Source organism: Macrotis lagotis, chromosome 3 (assembly GCF_037893015.1).
Source record: "Macrotis lagotis isolate mMagLag1 chromosome 3, bilby.v1.9.chrom.fasta, whole genome shotgun sequence".
Taxonomy (NCBI): Eukaryota; Metazoa; Chordata; class Mammalia; order Peramelemorphia; family Peramelidae; genus Macrotis; species Macrotis lagotis.
The window spans coordinates 206,571,347-206,597,358 of NC_133660.1; the positions used below are offsets into that span (position 1 = coordinate 206,571,347).

Genomic DNA, 26,012 nt, shown 5'->3' on the forward strand with positions numbered 1-26,012 from the left:
TCTGGCCAACAAGCAACACCTCCCTGAATGACTGTTTATAGTTTCACAGCCAGGGTCTTTGCATAGATTTTGCAGGAGTAATTAAAGAGAAATATAGGTGTATAAATTTTATATTCTATGAAGTTTCCAAGGGCTCCCCTCTCCCCAGCTCTCAGGGCTTTGTGAAGGATATGTAAATTTGAGGTTTATTTAAAATTCACTGCAGTGACTTGAGTTTCTTGCTGAGAGAGAGAGAGAGAGAGAGAGAGAGAGAGAGAGAGAGAGAGAGAGAATCTAAACTGTTTCATGTAGCCATTTGTGCAAGGAAATCCTCTTGAAAAACAGATAACTTTAAGGCTTGGACATTGCCAGGTCTTTAGAACACCCTTCAATTCCCATAATATCATGCCATCCCAGAGCTGGCAGATGCCCCAGAGGTCATCCAACTCAACTTCTAACCAAAGCACTAATTGCTGTATTGCAGCTCTGATTGAAGATGGTCCCAGTCCTACACCCATTTGCCATGCCTCCACGGGTAGCTTTCCTTCTAGCCAATTTAATCACATCAGCTATTCTTTTTGATTGTTCCTGGCATGAGCTGCTGCATGCAGAAGTCAGTTTAGCCATTGTCTTGTCTATTTTAACCAATAAATGTGTAATAAGAAGAGTCTTTGGATGCAGCTCTGGATTATTAGAGGTGCTATGAGGAATTTTGAAGAAGAAACAGCTCCACCTTGAAGTGCCTGTGATCTCATTGAGGGAAGAGTAAATACACACACGCACACACACACACACACACACACACACACACACACACACACACACAAATACACCCCACCACCACCACCAACACAACAACAACAACAATAACCAAAACATCAAAATGAACTTTGCAAAATATAAATTCAAGGGTTGAACTGAGTGATGATAATGAATGGCTTCACACTGATTCTAGATTTTGGAGATTGTCAAAGAGATGAAACAGCCCACACAAAATTATCCAGGGCAAAGGCAGCACTTGAACCTGGATCTTCTCACTGAGTCAAGTGGGATTTCTCTTCCTTGGAGCTGTCTCACTATTAGCAGATTATTTGACCCAGGGAGCAAGTTCCATAAAGACTCAGGGTTTCAGTTTCCTTTCAAATTGTCTGGGGTACAGGGAGGAGATAAAATTACTTTTGAGGAAAAATATTGAACAGTTTAATAAAAACAATTGCTGTTCATAGCGATATGTATGTCTGTGTCTGTTTGGGGATCCAAAACTATTATTTTATTCACATAGGGAACTTTCTCTAATGGAAATTCCCTCCCCTGTTAAAAATGAACAATTTATTTAAACTTTAAAGTACTAAAGAATTGCCTAAGGATATTTGTCCACAAACAATAAGTATGTATCAAAGGGAAGATCTGAACCCAGATCTTCATGTATCCAAGGAGGGTTCCCTATTTATCATGACACATTGCCTCTCAATGAAAATCATATTGTTATCTCTTTCAAAATTGACAATAAGATACACTGCATTTCCATCCCCCCTTCTCTAACTTGTATAAAGCCAGCATGTAACCCATAATCTCATTTTCCAGAAAGCTTTTTCTTTCAAAGAAATCTATTTTAAAAATGTACCCTACAATTGGGGACAGCCTATATTCAAAACAACTAGATTGAGAGTCATCATTTACCATTTTGGACTTAGTTATGGCACCCTGCCTTTGAAAACATTAACATTTCATACAATGTCTTTGTCCTTTTTATATATATACTACATTAAGGACAAGTATTGATTTATCAGAAAAGCCAGGTTCCTAATAAAGATTTTCATCTTCTAAACTTCAGGGGAGGTGGAGTGAGCATTGTTTTGGGGGATAATGTACCTGTTAGAAGTCAGGGCAGAATTGATTTCCAAAACCTGGCCTGAGCAATAGGGATGATTCTGTATGTTCTGTGCTCAAAATGGACTGCTTTGTAGCAGGAATTCACATCTATTGTGAATATAGATTTCACAAAATTTATTCATGAAGCAATGGGGGGAAACACAGGCCAGACCACACAGCTGGCCTAGGAAATAATGTAGGCACATTGCTGTTCAGTAAACACTTGAAAGTGAAAAAAATTCCCTTCTATGCCAACAAAAATAGCAAAATGACAAACATTTACTCTTGCCAAATTCATTCTGAATTATTTAAGGCATGCCACATAACAAATCTTGCTAATAATATTTCAATGAACTGAATAGACTATCTGAAGAGAGAGTTGGGAATGAATAGCATGAGATCATAGAAGTTAAAATGGAAAATGTCCTTTGAGATCATCCAGACTAGCATGTTCATTTTACATTTGAAGACTGAAGAGGACGAGTGACTTTCCCTAGGCCATGCAGCTACTAAGTAAAATTGAACTGAGTAGAATACCAAGCATAAATATACGAACACAGAATAATAGGAGTTAACAACTTTTAGGAAGTAAGGAAACAAAATAGTGTCTACTGGTTTTCTAGAATGCCAATGGTAACAATGGAGTGGAGCAAGTGAGAGATAATCCTATGCTGCTGTAATGGAAAAAAAAAAAACTAACAATGGTGTGGAATCAGAAAACCTGGATTCAAATTCCAGAACTGCTATTTGTTATCTGCATGCAAGCCTTGGTCAAATAGTTTTCTTTATTGTCCTCTATGGTCCTTTCTAGCTCTAATTCCTCTAATCCCTACATGCAGCAAGGTATTTGGATATAATAACAAGATATATTGGGGGAAAGAAAGAGGCATAGGAATGGCAACTAACATATACCAGTTATCAGGTTTCCTATTATTGGAATCATAGAATTTTTAACTGTAAGAAACCAAAGAGATAATTCAAGCCAGCTACCTCATTTTAAAGATGGGAAAACTGAGGCCAAGAAAGGTGCATTTTACCCAAGGTCAAACAATTAGTAAGTATGAGGGTAAGAGTTTGATCCTTGGCAGTCTCTTAATTCCAAATTCTACCCTCTTGACACAATGCCCCATCATATTCCCTCCTATGTCACAGTAAAAGTGGAGTTTCATATTATTTTATCTTATCTGTAAATCAGTATTTATGATGAACTACTAACCTTCAGGTATCTCTGCTATCAGAAGAACAGTGAAACTCCATACTTAGACATTGCCTTCCACAAAACATAAATAGATAATTGTGTCTTCAGTTAGAGACTGAAGCCCATGACTCTAGAAAAGGCATATACAAGTGATCCATCTGAAGGGAAGGACTGGGTCACTCACAGCCAAAGGGATAGTGTTTAATTTGTCTTATAAGGTTGCTAAGGAATGATTTTGAACACAAGGTCAAATCTCAGTATTAACAATCTCTGAAAAGAGACACATTCAGATGCATGGAAAAGGATGTAGCCAGGAATGAGTATAAACTATCTCCTCACTCACCTAGCCCCTGCCCTGAGATTGATAGCAGGGTCTTTTAGGCTATGCTTAGAAGCAGAGATGTTCTATCCCATAGCCTTCCTCTCAGCTTCTAACTAGGCAAGTTATTGTTATCATTGGTGGCCCATGGATGGATTTTAATTTCAGAGTAATGAGACAACTGAAGATGCCTTAAAAAAAGGTGTGACCTCTTTTTTTTATATCTTTGTCCACTGTCACCTTCCTGATTTCACTACCTGACTATCAAGCTGTATTTATTCCTTTAGGGAGAAGGGCAGGAAAACTGAGTAAACTAATAGAAATTTTTTAAAAAATTAAAGAAAATGATGAACTCCAGCATGAATTTTAACCAATAAATTCCCTCCTTCACTATTTCCCCCTTTTGAAATGTTGAGTAGTAGAAAGCACAAATGACTGGTTTTCTCTCTTACCACTTTTGCTCCCCAGGGAGGTTCACATATCTGAGGTGTCACTAATCCAAATATATTACCCAACCAGATAATTTCTTCAAAGAATTCTTCAAAGAATTCAGATTTTGATTTTACAGGAATGAAAAATCCACACAACAGATAGTCATGGATCATCTCCCTTGTTTATCAGATTCTATGGTGAGAGTTAAAGTCCCAAACTGTCATTTCATTTTGGGATTTTTTTTCAAGGCAATGGGGGTTAAGTGACTTGCCCAAGGTCATATAGCTAAACAAGTATTAAGGGTCTGAGGTCAAATTTGAACTCAGGTCCTCCTGATTTCAGGGCCAGTACTCCATCCACTGTACCACCTGGCATCCCCCACACGTTGTCATTTTTTAATAATTTCCTAGGATATCAGAGGCTGTAGCCACTACCTATCACAGGTGACACTCAGTAGTGTCTCACTAAGTTCTGATCACATCCTTGGCTTATTTGTACTCCTCATAGGCCAGCTTATATATCACAAGCTTCTACAAGTTAATGATCTCCTGAATGAGACAGACAAAATAAAGTACTTCTATTCTGAACTTTAAAGACACCCCCTAGTACCACCTGGGTTGTCACAAATTTGCACATGATAAAAAGCAAGACAGAATCCCAAAACTATGAAGGGAGAAACTTTCCATGAATATTTTGAGCTAATGCTATCTAACTTTTCTATGTAGGCAGTCTGGTTCAAAGGGTACTGATCTGCCTTCTCCAGAATGAAAATAGTTAGAACAACAGTACAAGTAGAGGCTCTGATATGGTTTGTATTCATTCCTTCATTCCAGGAAAGATTAGGCCACCAACAACTAATTGAATAGATGTACAAACCTGGATTCTTGATTCTGATATGCTTATTTCCTGTTCTTTTCTGACCTTCCTGATAATAGACAGTTCTTGAGACTGGGTTCAGTGTAAGAAACTTCCAATTTCAAACTAGTTCTATTCAGAAATTAACCCTTGAATATGACCATATTCAAGATAAAGAGTTCTTATTTTCTACTGTGATCATATCTGAGTTCAGAAGTACTCTTTGAATCCCTAGCCAACTTTCCCATGCCTGTCTGGGGTAAGGTTGATCCTATCTTCTTTGGGCTCAAGTCTAGTGTCTTTCTTGTTATTTTGATGAACATGGTTCTGGGTGTTGTTTTCTCCCTCACAGTTGTTCTGCCCAAACTTTAGAGAGCAATTGATCTTTCATTTGGCCCTGTTGACACCATATAGACAAAGCCCAAGGCCAGTATGATGAAAGAAAGAGAAAAAACCAACAATTGTAAATTGCACCCTTCAATCACTCTTCTTTGAATCGGGCCCTCAGTGGGCTGTGGCGCACCTCCTCCTCCCTGCATCCTGTGACTTAACTCCCTTTCTCTGAGCCCTGATGCTTTTCCCTTTTCTCAGAGACTTACTCTGGTAGAACAAGGAAGGAGGGGTATTGAGGAAATTACTGGGATAAATAAATATTAAACATTTAAAAGATATTTAATATTTCAAGAAAAGAATTCTACTGTTGAAGATGTAAGGGTTGGGGAGTAGAGGTAGTCAGACAGTCTGTCTACCTCTATCAACTTCCTGAGATAACTGCTCAATGTGGCTTTTCTCTATTTATATAATTTTTTCCCACACAGGACACAACAAAGAGAATAAGTAATCCCCACCTCCATGAAGTATCAAATAACTATTAAAACTTTAAAATGTGTACTCTTGCAAAGAGTACACTGAGTATTAATTTTTTAAAAGTAAAGTGATTTCCCTTAGAACCAGTGTTCCAGAGCTATCATGAATGTCTATTTGCAAAATCTGAACAATAAAAAGGGCCTGTATTCTCTATATTCTTATAGAGATCTATGAGCCTTAGGAATGCAATCCTACAACAATTGACAACAGAAAAAACTTCTGGTGCTTAATATATCCAGTTTACTTTTGAAGAAACAGAGAATATTTTTCATTATAGAAAGAAAATCAGGAATACAATAACAATTTAAAGATGCAAAAGAGTATGTGGAAACAAGAAAGACTTTTACTTTAGACAGTAATAATAGGCATGATTAGGATATTTTTAATAGAGTTATTTCAGATAAAAACTTCATCAGAGATCATTCAAAATGATGGCTCTGTGGTGACTTCTTAACCAAACAAGGCATAGTAGAGAACATAAAAGATTATAATTAATTTTAATTCTATAAAAAAATTGAAAAGTCTTTGTATGAACAAAGCCAATGTGATTAAAATAAGAAAGGAAATTGCTGACTGCAAATAACAATTGCATCAAATATCTGTGATAAGAGTCTACGGAAATTAGCACAAATACATAAGGCTGAGAGCCATTCCCCAATGGATAAGTAGTCAAAAGGCTAGAAACAAACAATTCTCAAAAGAAAAATTGCAAACTATTAATAAGCACATTAAAGACTGATACAAACCACTGATTATAAGAAAGTTGTAAATCAAAATAATTTAAAGAAATATATTGTTAATGAAGCTATAAACTGACCCAAACATTCTAAAACAATTTGTAATTATAGCTTTTATAAAGTGATAAAAAAATATCCATATCTTTGTTCCCAAATTAGGTACATATCCTAAGGAGGTAAAAAACAGAAAAAAAGGTTTCACATGTCAAAAATTATTCATAGTCACTCCAGGAAAGGTTTCTTCTTAGCAGATGGGATTTAAGCTCAGTCTTGAGGGAAGACTGGGAGTCTAGAAGATGTAAGGAGGTAAATAATTCTGATCGTGGGGGACAGATAGTACAAAGGCATGGAAATGAGACATGAATGGAAGAAACAGCAAGTACACATAGACCACAGACCAGAGGGCACTATGTCATAAAGTTGGAGAGATATGAAGGATCCAAGTTATAAAGAGTTTTAAATGCCAAAGGACTCTATATCTGCATTATATCCTTGCTGAAAGGTTCTTCCAGTGTATAGAGGGTACCCTTGGTGCTCATGGGCATAGCAGAGGTTCTGATGATTTTACTAAAGGCATAGATTGTGCGTCCATCTGAGGATTAGCCTAGTGAAATCCAAAGAGGCTCCTCATAAAGTTCTGCCATTAGGTAACAAACATCTCTGGTCACAGACTCATTTTATAAGGAGTAGAAAAATAAGATATTTATCTAGGGGAGAAGTGTACAAATTGGACCTCCTAATATTTTGAAATAAGAACTTTTGAGCCCTAGGTTAGTTACTAAACAGATATGGAGAATCTGTTTGTTTGGGTTCTTTTTTCTTTCATCATTACAAATTTGTAATGTTCATTCCAAATTTTTTCTAATTCTTGAGCTGATGAAATTAAGACTTCCTGGAGGTCTCCTGGTGGTTTCTTATAATCTCCCAAAATCCCATCCATCCCTGACTACTATCTCCCTACCCCCCCCTCTCCCCCTTTCTCCCCCACTCTCTCCATCTCTGTCTCTGTCTGTCTATCTGTCTCTCATTCTCTCTCTCTGTCTCTCTCCATCTCTGTTGTTCTCTCTGTCTCTCTGTCTTTCTGTCTCTCCCTCTCTATTTCTGTCTCTGTCTCTCTCTCTCCTTCTCTCTCCATCTCTGTCTCTGTGTCTCTTTCTTTCCCTCTCTCTCCATCTCTATCTGTGTCTCTTCTCTCTCTCTCTCTCTCTCTCTCTCTCTCTCTCTCTCTCTCTCCCTCCCTCCCTCCCTCCCTCCCTCCCACAAGAATGAAGCTGATTGCTTACCTTACAGAACATCTCAGTGGGATTTATTTATAGCATAACCACATGACTTCCAGAAATACCTTTGTACCAGCAGGAATACCAGCCATCTGGTCCCTCAGCTTACATGCTTAGAATGATTCTCCTGGATGTTAGTACTTAACACAATTTGGTCACAGTATCATCCAATCTGTATATTTATAGACAGAAAAATGTGTGTAAGTTACATATTTGGACTTGTTTCTTTAGGAGGTGAAAATATAGCCCCAGCCATATGCTTGATGTATACATAATCCTCAGTTTCCTATACACATATCCCATGCTTTCCTGCCTCCTCCCTTTGCTAACGTTATTTCCTATTACTGAGATGTTTTTATTCTCCTCCTCCCAAAAATCTTCTATGAAGCCTTCCTTGAACCAGGCTAGACATGTTCTTTCTCTCAATTTACCAAATAATTGTCAGATCTGTATCTTGTATTACACATTGTTCAGAAATGAGGTACAGAGTTTAAAAATGCATGATACCTGCCATCATTGAACTTATATTACAATGAGGAAGAGCATAGATCCCAAATTACTATGATAGAAACAAGGGCTGAATCTATAATTTCACTGATTTTAGGAAAAGTCAAATAAATAAATTCATTCCTCTAATGCAAGTCAGTTTCTTTTCTGCAACTTAGTTTTAAATTTGCCTGCTCCATTGACAGACTAATAAATTTACCCTGTCACACAGCCACAAGATGGCATATGTTTAAATGTATAGGAGAGATCAGAATGTTTTTGAAGAGGGACATCAATTCTAGTTGAAAGAGATCAGCAAAGATGAGGTGAAGAAGACAGAACCTGAAATAAGGCTTAGAGGAAGATATTAATAGGTGATTTTCTTGGCAGAGAGGATGATATGTATTATGAATATATCCTCTGAAAACAAACAGATATTCCATTGTCAGGGACATACTTAAAGTCCTTTCAACCTGTTAGGACACATGACCATTCCATGGGCATATAACCTCCACACAGTGAAAAAGCATCAAAAGTGGGGTTTTAGTAGAATCCTTTGTACATAGAAGACAGTAAACATTGGTGGATTGAATAAATTCAACATGAAAGTTTAATAACATAAGGAAACTTGGAAATCAAGTCCAGTTTCCTCTTTGGCAGATGAAGAGAAACTGCTGCCCAGAAAAGTGAAGAAAGTTGTCTAAGATCACACAACTAGACAACGACAAAACTGGGACCAGAACTCAAGTCTCCTGACTTCTTTCCCTTTCAAATGTTTGAAGTAATCTTTGATTCAAATAACAATGTTTCCATCCTCCTGAGTCAAGAATCATCTGTGCCTCCTCTCAGAATGGAACCAATCCTCTCACTGGATTATTAATTGGGTATTATTGAACTTACAAACTGAGTTCCTAAACAAAATTATATCCATGCTATGATGCGGTGAGCTTCAAGAAAAGGCTGAAAGCCAAAGTAACCAATGGAAATTCAAAGGCATGTGTCCTCACCCTATGCCTCCTTACTTGTGTAAATAAAGAATGAGTTGTTGGATAATTGTTAGCATTCAGGCATTTTTACAATTGAATTTAGTTTTTAGTCTATTCCTTAAGTAGTTTCTCATCTCCCTTTTAATATACTATGCAATATAGCAGTCTAGAGTCTAATTCCCACATCAAACACCCAAATTTGTGATAATTCTACTATTCATGGATGTTGTTCAGTCATTTTATGTCATATACAACTCTACATGGCCTCATTTGCAATTTTCTTGGCATTAATGATGCCATTAATGATCTTTCAGTGACATTATAGGGATGTAAGTTGTGCAATAGTATACACTCTGAAGAAATGAAGTTGAGGATCCCCCAAAAACAGTGGGCAGGTGTTTAGCAAGCATCAACAGGCAAAATCTTATTACAGATATGGAGAAAATAGCATAAAGAAATACATACATATATACATATATATATATATATATAATATTTTTTTCTCTAGAAAAATAGATGGGTTAGTCTTCTAGCAAACATGAGAAATACCTTTTTCCTCTACTGGCATTTGTGAAATATGAAGAGATATCAAGGAAGGTCCAGTCCCTCTTCTTTTTTCCCCTCCCCCAGTCTATTAGGTAGACATGCTTGGGGAGATTTATAAGAAATATACAGGAGTTACTAAAGATGGACAGACATGGAAGGGTCATAGTTTGCTATCTTCGAGATAGTACCTACATTGATGAGAGTATAGACCCATTTGACTATTACCTATAGAATATAATGCCAAAGTATTCTTATTTTGATATTTCCTCCTTCCCAATACCTCCAAAAGCAACAATTACAGGCAATCCTCCAAACTAACAGGTTCAAAACCTTTTTCTTTTTTCTTTTTTTTTTATTTATGCCTTGTGGTTGCTGTATCCTTCCATCTACTCTGTAAGTATCTTGCATGTATCTCTTAATTTACACATTGCCTCTCCTTAGAATACTAGCTCCTAGAGAGCAGAAATTGAGGAGGGGTAATCTATTTTTGATTCCTCAACACTTAGGACAATACTGAGAATATAATAGAAGTTTAATAAATTCTTCTTGATTATTTTATTGATGGTACCAATACTGCCCGCTATGAAAAGGAGCTAAGCATTAATTATTGAACCTGGAGAAAGAAAACTTAGATTTATTCCTAACTTTGTTACTACAAGCTGTATCACCTATCTATGCCTCATTTTTATCTGCAAATGTGTGTGTGTGTGTGTATTCACATGCATGTAAATGTAAATAAATAATATGTATGTATCTGTGTGTCTATGTATTTTAAGAAATAATCTTGCTTTCACAGTTATTGGTAAGGGTTATATCTTTAACTAAGTAAAATATAAAGGAAATTACAAAAATAACATAGATTTGATTACATGAAACTGAAAGGTTTCTGCACAGATAAAAATAATGCATCTAGGATAACATGTGAAGTGTTTGGACAAAAAAAAATTTGCATCAAATTTCTCTGACAAAGGTTTGGCATTCAAGCTATATAAATAATAAATAAATGGGTTAGCTAGATGGCACAGTGGATAGAGCATCGGCCCTGGAGTCAGGAGTACCAGAGTTCAAATCTGGCCTCAGACACTTAATAATTACCTAGCTGTGTGACCTTGGGCAAGTCACTTAACCCCCTTGCCTTGCAAAAACTAAATAATAATAATAATAATAATAATAATAATAATAAATACATACAGGTGTGCATACATATATACTAACATTCCTTCACAGATGATTGGTCAATAATTTTCAAAAAGAATTGTACAATATTTACAACCACAGAAATGAAAGCCATAAGTCACTAATAATAGGAGAAATGCAAATCAAAACAACCCTGAGGTTTTATTTCACATCATGAAAATTGACGGATGACAAAAATATGTCAAAAGTCGACACTGGAGGAGTTGTGGAACAATAAGCCCATTAATGTAGGATAGAGTTGGGAAATAGTATAACCATTTTGGAAAGCAATTTTGAATTATGCAAATAAAGTGACTAAAATGTCAATTCCCTTTGAACCATAGAATCTATTACTAGGCTTAAACCTCAAGGAAGTCGTCAATATGAAGAAAATGCCTAAATACACCAAATTATTTATAGCAGCACTTTTGTGATAACAAGTATTGGAAACAAAATAAATGCTCATTAACTGGGGAATTGCTAAACAAATTATATACATAAATTGTGATATAAAAAGATATGTGTGAAGAATATAGGGAAACATGCAAAAAACTTCTTGAGGTTAGAGACAAATAAGAAACAGGAAAAAATGATATACACAGTAATTATAAATGTAAACACAAAGGACAATCACACCCCAAAAACAAAAATGAAAGCAATAAAATTATAAATAACAAGGCATGATCAGATATTCCCAACCTATATCTTCATGGAGGTGGTAAGTACCTGAGTATGTATGCAAAAGTATAATGGTTTTTCAATGTATTGATAACTTCTTCCTTTTTAAAAAATACTATTTCTTAAATGGCATAGATCTCTGGGAGGAGGAAGGATACTAGGTATAACTATGATAATATCAGAAACAGATGACATCAATAAATTCTTATTTTAAAAAATAGCTTTACTTCAACAGGTTGCTGTGAAGATCAAGAAAGATAATAATTGAAAGGTGCTTCAAAGATGTTTATGTGTTTCAAAGATAAATGTCAACTGTTATCACAGCCACAATTCATTCTTGTTTAAAAAAAGCAGACAGGAAGATATGAAAAGAGAAGTCACAGAAATACCAAATTAGAGTTGGAAAGAATCTCACTGAGTTTTCAGCTCCAACCTTTATCTGAAGATTCACAATTTTAACTAGTCCAACTTCTGCTTTCTGAGTAATGGGGAACTCAATATACTTCATTCCTTTGGTGGACAGTTCTTAGAGGTTAAAAATTTGCTCTGACATAGAGCTGAAATCTACCTCCCTATAACTTCTACCCACTGTTGCTAGTACTACTCTGGGACCAAGAAGAACAAATCTAATCCCTCTTGCAAGTGATAGCTCTTCTTATTTGAAAACAACAGTCGTGTTCTCTGATGCTTTTTCTTTGCTGGGTTATATATACATCTCTTCTCCACCCAATAGCTCTCTTATTTACTTTACTGTGGGGATACTCTAGTGTGTCAATGTCCATCCTATGCTATAGTGCTCAGAATTGAACACTTATCTATGAATATGGTCTAACCAGCAAAATGTATAACAGATCAGTCTCTTGGGAAATAATACTATCCATTTATTAATACATTCAACATGAATTAATTAAGCTTATTAAATGAAAATTTTGTTAAATTAATTAAGTACAGTACTATGCTAAACCCTAGAGAAACTGAGACCTAATTAAGACAATTCTTACCTTCAAGAAGTGTCTGTCCTGCCAGAGGAAACAAACTTGTCCACATATAAATAAATATCAACTATATTCAAGACGCATTTCAAAAGGTACTAGAAACTTGAAGGATGAAGCAAAGTCTCAGGGTCTCACAGTTTAGATGAAGTATAGAATGTATGATGGATGGTAATATATTTTAAACCTAGACCAGTAGGATAGAAGTTGATTTTAAAATTTATATAAGTCAAAGAGGGGACTTTGTACTTTGTCCTAGGGATGTCTTTGCTTGGTCCTGTCTTTTCTCTATCATCTTGACTCTGCCCCATGAAATTGCCCTTTGCCACCCTTTCAGAAGCATTCCCAAGTAATTTGAATAGCTCACCCAGGTGACTGGTGGAAGATACTCAATGATGAAATAATTAGAAAGATAAGTATGAATATTCCTAATGTGAGCAGGAGGAACCTTGCTGAGAAAGAAGAGACAAAGGTACTGAACTACCATAAGCCTTTGTGGTATTAAGATAGAATTTTGCTTGAAAAAAAGCATAAAAAGAGAAGTTCTCAGTCCCATCAAATAAGTCTGCCAAGTATAGTTTGGGGTTATGTATAAATAGCAGGTTTTAAATGATTATTTTTTTTTGACCTGCAAAACAGACTTATCTCCTATAGACTCAGTTTGAGTGTCCTGAGATTACCACTGTCTGATGGAAGAGATCTGAACTGGAAATAATATAGATCCTAAAAGCTGAGCAGGTGCTCAGCAGAAAACAGATGACTGATATGAGTGTGATCTCCTGAAAAAGAACTGAGGAGAGTAAGGAACCCAGATCAGAAATTAAGCGTCAGAAAACTAGGGCTGTGAAGGAGGGTGGCAAAAATAAGACTTTCTCTGGGAACCCAGAAGAACTACAGTGGAGTCAGAGAGGGCAACAACAAAACTGAAGATAATTGGAGGTAAAAACAATCCCTACCCTAAAGAAGTTCAGATTCTAATAAGGGAGAGCAATGTCTGTTGAGGGGAATTAAGGGACGCAATAGATAGAATGCCAGCCCTTGAGTAAGGAATATTCATCTTCCTGGGCTGAAATCTGGTCTCAGACAAACTTGTCTCAGTTTCCTCATCCCAAAAATGAGCTAGAAAAAGAAATATCAAAATGCTTCAGTATCATTCTTAAGAAAACCTGAAATAGAATCATGAAAACAGGATATGACTGAAAAAAGAACTGAACAACAACATCTGTTAAGAATGACACCAGAGGGGGCAAAGTCAAGATGGTGGCGTAAAGGCAGCATTTCCTGGGAACTCCTTCTCCCACAAACTCCGAAAGCCAAAATTATGACTCCACCCAAAATTTAGAGGGACAGAACCAACAGAAAGACTCTGAGTGATACATTTTCCCAGTCCAAAATAGCTTAGAAGTTCCATGGGAAAGGTGTGTTTCACTAGGACCAGGGGTTGAAAAAATGCCGTAGCTGCAACACAGTGCAGCCCAGCCCAGCCCAGCCCAGGGATCACCTGGAACAGCTTGAAGGGGCCATGAGAAAAATATGCTGCAGCAGAATGAATGTGGAGTGAGGAGCACCAGCTGCAAAATTTGCAGTGAGAATGTGGAGAAAGCAGCCTGTACCCCCAGAGATAGTAAAGGAAGTCTGCAGAGATTTCTCTGCTCTCCCTAGGGGTAGGACTATGCTGCTAGCCTACACTCAGATCCAGGTTGCAGTTTGGGCTTCCACAGTAAGTAACCAAGTTGGATCCTTCTTTATAGCTCCAGGGCAGAGGGAAGTTGGGGGGCATCTACATATCAAAGCACAGGCAAAAGAACATAAGACCTTGGAGGAATAAAGGTCCCAGTAGGGTATCCCCCAAAAAAACCCAAACCCAAAGCCTTGGAAGTGTTGTCTTGGGTTGAGGAAATGAGTAAACAACAGAAAAAGAAGAATCTGACTATAGAAAATCACTTTAATCCTATGGAAGGTCAAAACACATACTCAGATGATGACAAAGTCAAAACTACTGTATCCAAAAACTCCAAGAGAAATGGAAAATGGGATCAGCTCAAAAAAAGACTTTGAAAAGCAATTAAGGGAGATAGAGGAAAAATTGGGAGGAGAAATGAGAGCCATGCAGAAAAATCCTGAAAACCAAATCAACAGCTTGGTGAAATATATACAAAAAATACTGAAGAAATATGTTAAAAAACCAGCTTAGGCCTAATGGAAAAAGAAAAACAAAAGGCAAATGAGGAGAGGAATGCCTTAAAAAGCATAATTGGCCAGCTGGAAAAGGAGATATAAAAGCTTTCTGAAGAAAATAACTCTTTCAAATGCACAATGGAACTAGAGGAAGCTGATGACTTTGCAAGAAATCAGGAAGAAATAAAACTCTTCCCAAAAGTCAAAAATAAGAAGAAAATGTGAAATATCTCATTGGAAAAACAACTGACCTCAAAAATGATCCAGAAGAAATAATTTAAAAATTATTGGGCTATCTGAAAGCCACGATCAGGAGAAGAGCCTAGACTTAATTTTTCAAGAAATAATACAGTAAAATTGCCCTGAGATCCTAGAAGCAGAGGGTAAAATAGAACTGGAGGGAATTCACCAGTCACCTCCTGAAAGAGATCCCAAAAGAAAAACTTCCAGGAATATTATAGCCAAATTCCAAGACTCCCAAATCAAAGAGAAATTTCTAAAAGCTGCCAGAAACAAGCAATTCAACTACCAAAACTCCATAGTCAGGATTACACAGGATCTAATAGCATCTACATTAAGTGCTCATAGGGATTGGAATATGATATTTCCAGAAGGCAAAAGATCTTGGTTTACAACCGAGAATCAACTACCCAGCAAAACTGTATATCCTCTTTCAGGGGAAAAGATGGACTTTCCATGAAACAGGGGACTTTCAAACTTTCCTACTGAAACAACCAGAGCTGAACAGAAAGTTTGATCTCCAAGTACAAGACTCGGGTGAACCATAAAGGGGGTGGAAGAGAGGGACTAACTATGAGGAACTTAATGATATTGAAGTATTTCTATTCCTGAATGGGAAGAAGATACTTATAACTCGTATGAACTTTCTCATCTATAAGAGCTTTTAGATGGAGCATATATAGACAGGACATAGGAAGGTATGGAATATAATAGTATAATATAGTAAAAAGATGGAGTCAATAAATGATAAAGAAAAGTACTAGGAGGAAGGGAAAGGAGATGAGGAAGAAGCTAAGAAATTTCACACAAGAGTCAAGAAAAATATTTTTCAATGAAGTGGAAAGGGAGAAGGCAAGGGGGAATAAGTGAGCCTTCATTCTCATCAGAGAGGGCTTAGGGAGGAAATAAAATGCACATTTAATATGGAGAGGAAAATCTATCTTACCCTAGAGAAAAATGAGAAGAAAGGGATGGGATAAGGGGGAATGGGGGGAGAGAAGGGGAGAATAGATGATAGAAGAGAGGGTACTCAGATTCAATACACTTTTGGACAGGGCCAGGATGAAAGGAGAGAAAGAATAGAATAAATGAGAGCAGGGAGAAATAAAGTGGAGGTACAGCTAATAATAGCAACTGGGAAAATATTGAAGCAAATTCTCTGGTGGACTTATAATAAAGAAAGCAACTCACCTCAGAGACAGAGCCAATGGAATCTGAACACAGACTGAAATACATTTTTTTCCTCTCTATTCTTGAGGTTTCTCATCTTCTTGAGCGGGGTGGGGGGGTTATGTTTACTCTTATATTTACTCTTACAACACATTCAATTTACATCAATGTATAGTATGGAAAAATGTAAAGACTATCAGACAGCCTTCTGTGGGGGGAAGGGAGGAAATGGAGGCTGGGGAAAAATTGTAAAATTCAAAACCTTACAAAAACAATAGGTAGATACTGCTATTGTATATAATTGCAAAACAAATAAAATATTAACAAATAAAAATGAATTGGGCATGCAACCAAATTAGCTAGAAAAAAAGATCAAATTAAAAATCACCAATTGGGAAATCAAGTAAATATCCTTCAATTGGGTAATGGCTTAGCAAACTGTGGTATATGTATTTCATGGAACACTATTGTTTTATTAGAAACCAGGAGGGATTTGCATGAACTGATGCTGAGTGAGATGAACAGAAGCAGAAAAACACACCCTAACAGCAGGATGGGGGAAATGATCAACCTTGATGGACTCCCTTATTCCATCAGTGCAACAATCAGACAATTTGGGGCTGTCTGCAATGGAGAATACTATCTATATCCAGAGCAAGAACTGTTGAGTTTGAACAAAGACCAAGGACTATTAACTTTAATTTACAAAACCTGATATCCTTTTTTCTGTTCTTGCGATCTCTTATACTTTATGTTTCTTCTTAAAGGTTATGATTTCTCACTCATCACATTCAATTTGGATCAATGTATACCATGGAAACAATGTAAAGACTGGCAAATTGCCTTCTGTGGGGGCTGGGGAGAGGGAAGTATGATTGGGGGTAAATTGTGAAACTCAAAATAAAATCTTTGAAAAAAATAAAAAATGAAATTAAAAAGATAAATTTTAAATTAAAAAATAAAATAAGATAGAAAAAGATCAAATTAAAAATCACCTTTTGGGAAATCAAGTAAATGTCCTTCATTTTGGGAATGGCTAAGCAAACTGTGGTATAGGTATGTTATGGAACATTATTGTTCTACTAGAAACCAGGAAGGATAGGAATTCAGGTAAGCCTGGAGAGATTTGCATGAACTGATGCTGAGTGAGATGAGCAGAACCAGGAAAACACTGTACACCCTAACAGGAACATGGGGGTGATGTTCAACCTTGATGGACTCATTCATTCCATCAGGGCAACAATCAGGGTCAATTTGGGGCTGTCTGCAATGGAGAATACCATCTGTATCTAGAGAAAGAATTGTGGAGTTTGAACAAAGACCAAGGACTATTACCTTTAATTTATTTTTTATTACCTTTAATTTAGGAAAAAACTGATATCTTATTGTCTGATTGTGCTATCTCTTATACTTTATGTTTCCTTCCTTAAGGAAATGATTACTCTCTCATCACATTCAATTTGGATCGATGTATACCATGGAAACAATATAAAGACCGGCAAATTGCTCTCTGTAGGGGGTGGGGGGGGAAGGAAGGAAGATTAGGGGAAAAATTGTAAAACTCAAAATAAATGAAACCTTATTACCCGCCCCCCCCCAAAAAAAAAGAATGGCAGCAGAATTGTAGGAGAGAAAATAAAGAACTCAAGGAGTACCATTCTCTGTAATTCTTGTCTTCCCACAAATACTCCAAAGTGTGTTGATCAGAGGAGGTGTTGACCTCCCTTTCTACTACTTCCTTCCATTCAATCTAATTGTTCAGTAGTTTCAGTCATGTCCAACTCTATATGACTTCATTTGGGATTTTTCTTGGCAAAGATACTGGAGTGGTTTTCCATTTCCTCCTCTAATTCATTTTATAGATGAGATCCAGGGTTACATAGCTAATAAGTATCTGAGGCTGAATATGAACTCAGAAAAGTGAGAATACAAACACTGAAGTTTCCAGATCACCTATATGGAGGCAACAAGATGAAAAAAGGAAGTCCTTAAATCATATACAGGTCCTTTAGGAGTCAGGAAGGAATCATGTTCTTGACTCATACCAAATTTACATCTCTTTAAAACCCCATATTTATTTCACATGATACTTTCTTCTTTTCTTCTTTCTTTTCTCCCTTTTTTCCTTTTTCTTTCTTTTTCTTCGTTTCTTTTCCTTCATTTCTTCTTTGCCTTTCTGTCTTTTTTCATTATATAATATATGTATGTATATAAATGTGTGTCTCATATATATATATATATATATATATATATATGTATGTATATACAACATATATATTCCCTACTTTAAACTATGCTTCACTTTCATTCACTTTAGAGAAATGTTTCATGAAATTATCTACTAGAGGGGCAGCTAGGTGGTATAGTGGATAAAGCACTGACCCTGGAGTCAGACACTTAATAATTAGCTAGCTGTGTGGCCTTGGGCAAGCCACTTAACCCTGTTTTCCTTGCAAAAACCTAAAAAAATTATCTACTAGAAAATTGGAAAAATTATGGGACAGGATAAAGAGTAAAACAAGCAAAACTAGAAAAATATGATACGCTATGACCACAGCAAGGCAAAGTCTGAGCAACTGAAAAACGAACAATGATCCCAGAGGGTAGATAATGAAACATGACTCCTTCCCCTTGGCAGAGAGATAGAACACTATGAGAGAAGAATGTCATCTATACTGTCACTTAATTGCTTTTGTTAAACCATGTCTATCTTATTACAAAGAAGGATTCAATTTTGGTAGGTGGGGGGGTGCAGTAATATCCAGGAATAATTCAATATAAAGATTTTTTATAGATGCCATATATTCATATATTTGAACTATATTCTATATTTAATCAGTTGAAAGTGTTTTTGAAAAAAGAAGAATCATAGAGATCAAATGGGAAATCATTTGAATCATTTTTGTAATAGCAACAAATATTTGTGGAGTGTCTAGAAACTATCTCAATACAAATGAGTTGGAACTTTTTTGTTATGATATCTACATTATTTGTAGATTGATACAGAAAGATCTGGAGGGTGACAGACTTATGAATGAACACAAAATTAGTCATCCCAATGGCAACAATATCCAAGGAATAGGAGAACAGTGAACATTTTTAATTTTATATTATAGAAACACTAGAGGTCATAATAGTCAATATATGACATAACAGAATTTCTCTCTCTAGCATGGAGGTGACTCCAGATTATTCAAAATTTTGGCAACAGAATTTAGCTCTGGTGAGTCTCATCAAGCTGGAAAGACTTCATGAGTAGATCCATTTGTGGGCTGGTTATTTGCATCAAAAGAAAAGCTATGTGTGGAGAGAGATTCATCAACATGTTGGCTATGGGATAATGGATTTTGGCCATTTGAAATTGAGAAAAACAAATCCCAGCAATCACAACTGTCCAAAAGTGCCATGAACTGCTCAAGAGATAGATTTCCTAGTACTGAAGAGTTCGTTCAGATTACTTATGTCAGGAGGGAGGAGGTGTAAGTTTCTTTAGTAAGGGATATGCACATTGTGACATCACCAATTCCTAAAGAATCACTGTATTATGGACCAGGAATCAGCAGTCATAAATTCATTTCCTAAGTCTGCCACTTAGTAATTGTGGAACCTTAGGCAATTTATTTCATGTTTATAGGGTTTAGTCTTCTCAACTGTAAAATGGAAGGAATGGTTTTGATAAAACCTAAAATATCTTCTAACTAAAATTCTAAGTTTCTTTGATATGGGAAGTGTTTCCTTTACATTCAGGCACCTTATGCCTTTGATGTATATTCTGGTTGATATGTCATTCTCTTTTAAATCATAGCTGAAAAAATCAATTAGCATCATCTAACTGTTAATTCCAAACTATACACTAGAACAAGAAGAATGATAGTGAATGAGCAATTTAAGTTGATAGCTACATCAAGCACAGTACAGTTGATTAAAAATTTAACAGTTTTCCTGATGGATGTCCTAGCTTAGATTTGGAAAACATCAGCTGATTTAATTTTCCACTGACTAAATAATCATTGTATAAGCCATGTATAATTCATGTCACAACAACATTACAAGGCTTGTTAAAAATTACTGCAACTAAACAGTTAATGCTTGCCCAGGGAACTGGGATGGCAAAGAACCATTGGTATGAATTAAGTGATTCAAGAGAACCAAAGACAAGTCAGTAACTATGGAATCTTTGAAAGAAAAATTGCTTCTGCTTTATTGTTGAGTTAACATAAACAGATTTGACCTCAGGGTCTCAGAATTAAATACTGCTGAAAATGAGGTATGAAAAAGAAAGGTTTCCCAACTTCCTTCCTCCCTGACCTTGTTTCAAGAATCATGCTGTTTTCTTTTTCTTTTCATATAGTGCTTAGCACATAATAAGTCCTTCCTACATTTTCAATCCCTTCTTCCCTATTGGCTCCTTCCCATTAGCCCCAAAACATTTATAGATCTCTTAAATTCAAAACAATACAAAACAATAAAAATACAACAACAAAATCATTCTTTAACCTTTGACTCATATCTGCCTACTCTTCACTTTTGGGGAAAAAGTCATTTGGGGCAGAGTCAAAGTAAAAGGTCATAACTGTCAAACTCCATCTATCTTCAAATCTCTCTTACAAAATGATCACAGTAAAAAGCAAACAGAATTTTGAATAGGAAAGTCCACTCAGAATGAAAAAAAATCATGATGAGTCATTTTTCCAGATTAAGGCAAAGGGAGATTCCTAATCTACTAGAGACTGGTCAGGAGCACAACTGAACAGATTTAGAGTTACACCAGTGGACTGTAGAGCAGCAGCAGCATCCAGGGTTGGTAAGGAGACTGAACACCTGAGCAGAAAGAGGTCCTGCCTCTCATCTGGAACAGCATTGAGTGGGATTTGGCAGCTCTGGCATACCCAGTTCCGGGTCTCAATTTCAAGGTGAAGAGGAATCGTTTCATACAGGAACAGAGACTCTACCAGTGTAAGAACCAGAGGGAGAAAAGGAATGAATAGGGGAAATGATTTGAAATAAAAGAAGTGCTAAAGAAAGAATTTTCACATTATGGGGGAAAATTGTAGTCGTGTGGTAAGTAAAGAACACATGAACTTCAATTTCATCTGAAGGAAAAATATTTTTAAAACATACCTCTTGTTGGATTAGAAATCATCTTACACAACAATGAAATAGGAAGGAAAGGGGCTGAGAGAAAAGGGTGGGGTGAAGAGAGAGTAGATTAAGAAAGGCAATGGTCAGAAAAGGTTAAAAAAGGGGAGGATAAATAGAAAAGTAGGATAGAGTTAGCCATCATAATTGTGAATGTGAATGAAATGAACTCACCTATAAAATGGCAGAAAATGTCAGAATTAATGAGAAACTAGTATCCAACAACATGGGTTTACTAGAAATAGTTGAGTGTTTCTGTTTTCAAGAAACAGAAACACAGAGTAAAAAATAAGAGCCTGGAGCAGAATATTATGCTTCAGCTGCATAAAAAAGACAGAGGTAGTGATAATCATCTCAAGAAATGATCTAATTAAAAGAGATGATCAGGGAAACTACATTTTGCTAAAAGATACCACAGACAATGAAGTAGTATCAACACTAAACAGATATGCACCAAAATAGCACAGCACCCAAAATTATAAAGGAAAATTTAAATGAATTACAGGAGAAAATAAAAAAAAATAAAACTATAAAACTATACTAGGGGGTTGAGGAGGGAGGAGGACATCATTTTACCCCCTCTTAAACCTAAGTCAATTTAACCATAAAACAAATAAGCAGGAAGTTAAGGATATGAGTAGAATTTTAGACAAGTTAAATATGACTCAAGAATATTGAATGGGAGTAAAAAAGCATGCTTTTAATTAGTTGAAAATAACATTCACAAAAATTAATCATGAACTATTAGGGCATAAAACCTCACAAAAATCAACAAGCAGAAATAGTGAATGGACCTCTTTTGTCTCATAAGGCAATAATAATTATAATCAATATAGGGGTTTTTAAGCATAAATTAAAATCAATTGGAAGCTAAATAATTTAAATGTAAAGAATCAGTTGTTCAAAAAACAAATCAGGAAAACATTCTGTAATTTTATTAAAGATGAGAAAAAATACCAAATAAATGGATTTAGGAGCAAACTTACATATTTAAAGGCTTACATCAATAAAAGAGAAAGAGTAGATTAATTGGAGATGGAACTAAAAAAAGTAAAAAAACCCAAAATATTTAAAATCTATTAAACAACAATACATAAATCCTAAAAATCAAAGGAGATATTAATAAAATTGAAAGCTTAAGATATTAAACCAATAATTAAAGTTAGTCATTGTTTTTTAATTTGCCTAACATGACTTTATTTTTCCCAAATTGATATTTAATTTATTTTTCCCATTATGTTATGAAAGTTTTCCAACATTAATGCACATGCATAAGCATATATATATAAAATATATAATATATATGTGTATATAGGTATACATAAATATATATTTAAAAGTTACATAATTTTCATTCACCCTCCCTTCCACCCCAGTCCTCTGGTAAACAGTCTGGTAAACATTTAACATGTTCAACATGTTCACAAATTAGTCATTTTATGTAGGAATTAGGACTAAGGGAAAAGAAAGAAAACCATGAGATAGGAAGGAAAAAAACATAAAAGAAAATGTTTTAAAAGTGAACATAGTGTTCATTCAGATGCTGTATTTTTGTTTGTTTGTTTTTGTTTGTTTTCTTTTTATTCATCTGGATGTGGATAGCATTGCCCATAACAGGTTTCCCAGAGTTTTCCTGGGTCTCTAAACTGTTGAGAAAAGCTGCATCCATCAGGATTGATCATTTCACAAGGTTGTTTTTAATGTGTAAATGTTCTATGATCCCTTTGCTCAGCATTCAGTTCCTGTAATTCATTCCATGCTTCTCTAGAATCTGTCTTTTCATGGTATCTTATAGAACAATAATAGCCCATAATATTCATATACCATATCCTTGTTTCACCCCTGATCTTATTGGAAAGTCTCCTAGTTTATACCCATTTCATATAATATTTGTTGATGGTTTTAGATAGATACTGCTTATTATTTTAAGGAAAACTCCACTTAAGTGTTTTTAATAGAAATGTTTAATAGGAATGGTCTATAATTTTCTTTGTTTTAATTCTTCCTGGCTTAGGTATCAGCACCATATTGATGTCACAAAAGTAATTTGGCAGAATTACTCCTATTTTTAAAATAGTTTATGGAATTGGAATTTTAATATTCCTCAATGTTTAGTAGAATTCATTTGTAAATCTATTTGGACCTGGAGACCTTTTTAGGAAGTTTATTGATGGTTTCTTTAATTTTTTTTTCTGAAGGGGACCATTTAAATGTTTTATTTCTTCTTCTATTAATCTGGGTAGTTAATATTTTTATAAATATTCATCCACTTCACTCAGGTTATCAAATTTACTGGCATATAGTTGGGAAAAATAGCTCTGAATTATCTCTTTAATTTTCTCCTCCTTATAGGAGACTTCACCCTTTTCATTTTTGTTAACATTTTCTTGATTAAATGAGTGATTACTTCCATGATTTGTTGTTTGATCCACTCATTCTTTAAAATTAAGTTAGTTTCAAATTAATTTTTGGTTTATTTTTTCATGATCCTTTGTTACATGTAATTTTTATTGCATCATAATCTGAAAAGTATGCATTTATTATTTCTGCCTTTCTGCATATGATTGTAAGGTTTTTATGCCCTAGGACATGGTCAATTTTGGTATAGGTGCCATGTACTACAGAGAAAAAGTTATATGCTTTTCTGTCTCCAATCAGTTTTCTCCAGAAGCCTATCATATTTAAGCTAAGATTTTATTCACCTGTTCAATTTTCTTCTTGTTTATTTTCTGGTTAAATTTATCTAGTTCTGAGAGAGGGAGGTTTAGGTGCTCCATTATTATAGTTTTGCTGACTATGTCTTCTTGTACTTCATTCAGCTTCTCCTCCAAATATTTTGATGCCATACCACTATGTGCATATCTCTTTAATGATTGTGTAACTTCATTGCCTATGGAGTCTTTTAAGAAGATGTAATGCTTTCCTCATTCCTTTAATGAGATCTATTTTTGCTTTTGCCTTGTCTGAGATCAGGATCACTACTTAACATTGAGGGACAATATATTTTGCTCTACTTTTTTACTTTTACCCTACTTCAAATATCTTTTTGCTTCAAATATGTTTCTTGTAAACAACATATTGTAGAATTATGATTTTTAATCCATTCTGCTATCCACTTACCCCATTCACATTTACAGTTAAGGTTACTAAATCTTTATTTCCATCTTTTTTATCTTTTTATGTGTGTACTTTTCTCTTCCCTTTCTTCTTATTCCTCCTTATCTAAGTTCTGTTCCTTTTCCCCTTTAACTTATCTTTTAAATTTTAACTTTAAATTTACTTTTACTTATACCTTCACACCCCCTGATTAGTTCCTTCTTCCCTTTTCTTTCTCTTCCCCCCCCCCCACTTCCATATAGGGTAGAATAGCTTTTAAACCCAATTGGAAATGTATGTTATTCCATCTCTAGATCAAATCTATTGGGTAGAATTTACTCAGGGTTCACACTGTCCCTTCTTTCCCTCTATTATAACAGTTGTGCCTCTTCTCCTGGTGTTATTTATCCACTATTGCCTACCCTTCTAGTATAGTCCTTCTTTATGTGTTTTATTGTTTTAACCCTGTCTGGTATTTACATCAGCTTTGACAAAATATCCGACTTTTATCCAACCCAATAGAAGTACATTAATCAAAGAATGATTGTTTGATTGATTGAAAAGCTCAAAGTACCATCAATCAAAGTACAATCAAACAAAGTTTGCCTAGAATCACTGCCTACGATTCACTGATTACCCTCTCCTCTTCTGTATCATTAGAAAGATACTTATCAAGAGTCATGAATCACATCAAATTATAATCACTTTATACCTTACCCCCTTCATAAGTACCTCTATGGACACACAATCCTTATGAGCCAAAGCATCATGTAAAGTCAAATCATTTCATGAACCATTTGTAACCCCTGCCAGCAGCAAATTTCCTCCAATTATAGCCAAAGCTTCAAGCAAAGCATATATCTTCATTATGTTTTCATATACAGTTCCTCTAAATATACTCTTTTCCTCCATCTCTATAATACTAGAGCCCTCCCCAAAGTATCAGAGATACTCTCTCCAGGGTCCCTTTAGCATTCCAATCCTCTTTAAACTAAAGTATGAATTAAGATAAAATCACTTTTAATCTCTTTGTTTCCAATCCTTCTAGGTAGGATCCCAAACTTTGCTCCTATTGTACTATATATATCTAGAAAAGTAAAATCACTTCTGATTTAATTCTCTATAGAACCTCTAAGCATTCTTAAGTACTGGGATACCCTGAAGATCTCTCTTAAGAACTTTGACATAGAATGTAAGGCTTGGAAAATTCTGCCACAGGACCACCCAGAAAAGGGTACTCTAAATCACAGAATGTGCTGAGCTCTATGAGCAAGGTGGAATTAAAGTAGCTCAAAGGAAATGTGAGATAAATAATTTTAGAGTAAACACCCCAGGTATTCAACTGTACTATTTGTTCCTGAAATTTTGTAAAGCATTCTCAGATCCTATTGATCTAATCAGTCTTGATCAGATATATACTTTGTCTTAACAGATATATAATTTATTTTAAACATAGTGAGGTCATTTTGGTCTTCTTCAATAAGAAGGATAAGAACCAACCATATCCATATTCTCTAATTACAATCTCTTCAACTATGTTAAACCCTTTAACTATCCTAAAAGAAATGCATTTCTCAAAAGGTCCCTTGTAGGGTTGTATACAATTTAATGCTCTCAACTAACATTTTTCCCCTTTCCATTTACCTTTTTAATGCCTCTCTTGAATCTTGTATTCCAAGATCAATTATTCTCATTAGTTCTGGTCTTTTTATCAGATCTTTTTTATTTTGGATGTCCTTTCCCTTGACAGAATATGCTGAATTTGGCAGGATAATAAATTCTTGGTTAT

At 35.3% G+C, this 26,012-nt stretch overlaps 1 long non-coding RNA gene across 3 annotated transcripts in view; it reads right to left on the reverse strand.

Annotated features, from left to right (window-relative positions):
• LOC141516392 (uncharacterized) overlaps nt 1-26,012 on the reverse strand; it is a 143,129-nt gene that overhangs the window by 79,145 nt on the left and 37,972 nt on the right. Inside the window, exon 1 of one of the 3 annotated variants that reach the window (XR_012476685.1) lies at nt 7,543-7,703. The exons of the other annotated variants lie outside the window; for them this stretch is intronic. This is a non-coding gene — a long non-coding RNA (uncharacterized LOC141516392). Of the gene's footprint in view, nt 1-7,542; nt 7,704-26,012 lie in introns of those variants that run through there. 3 annotated transcript variants of the gene reach the window in all.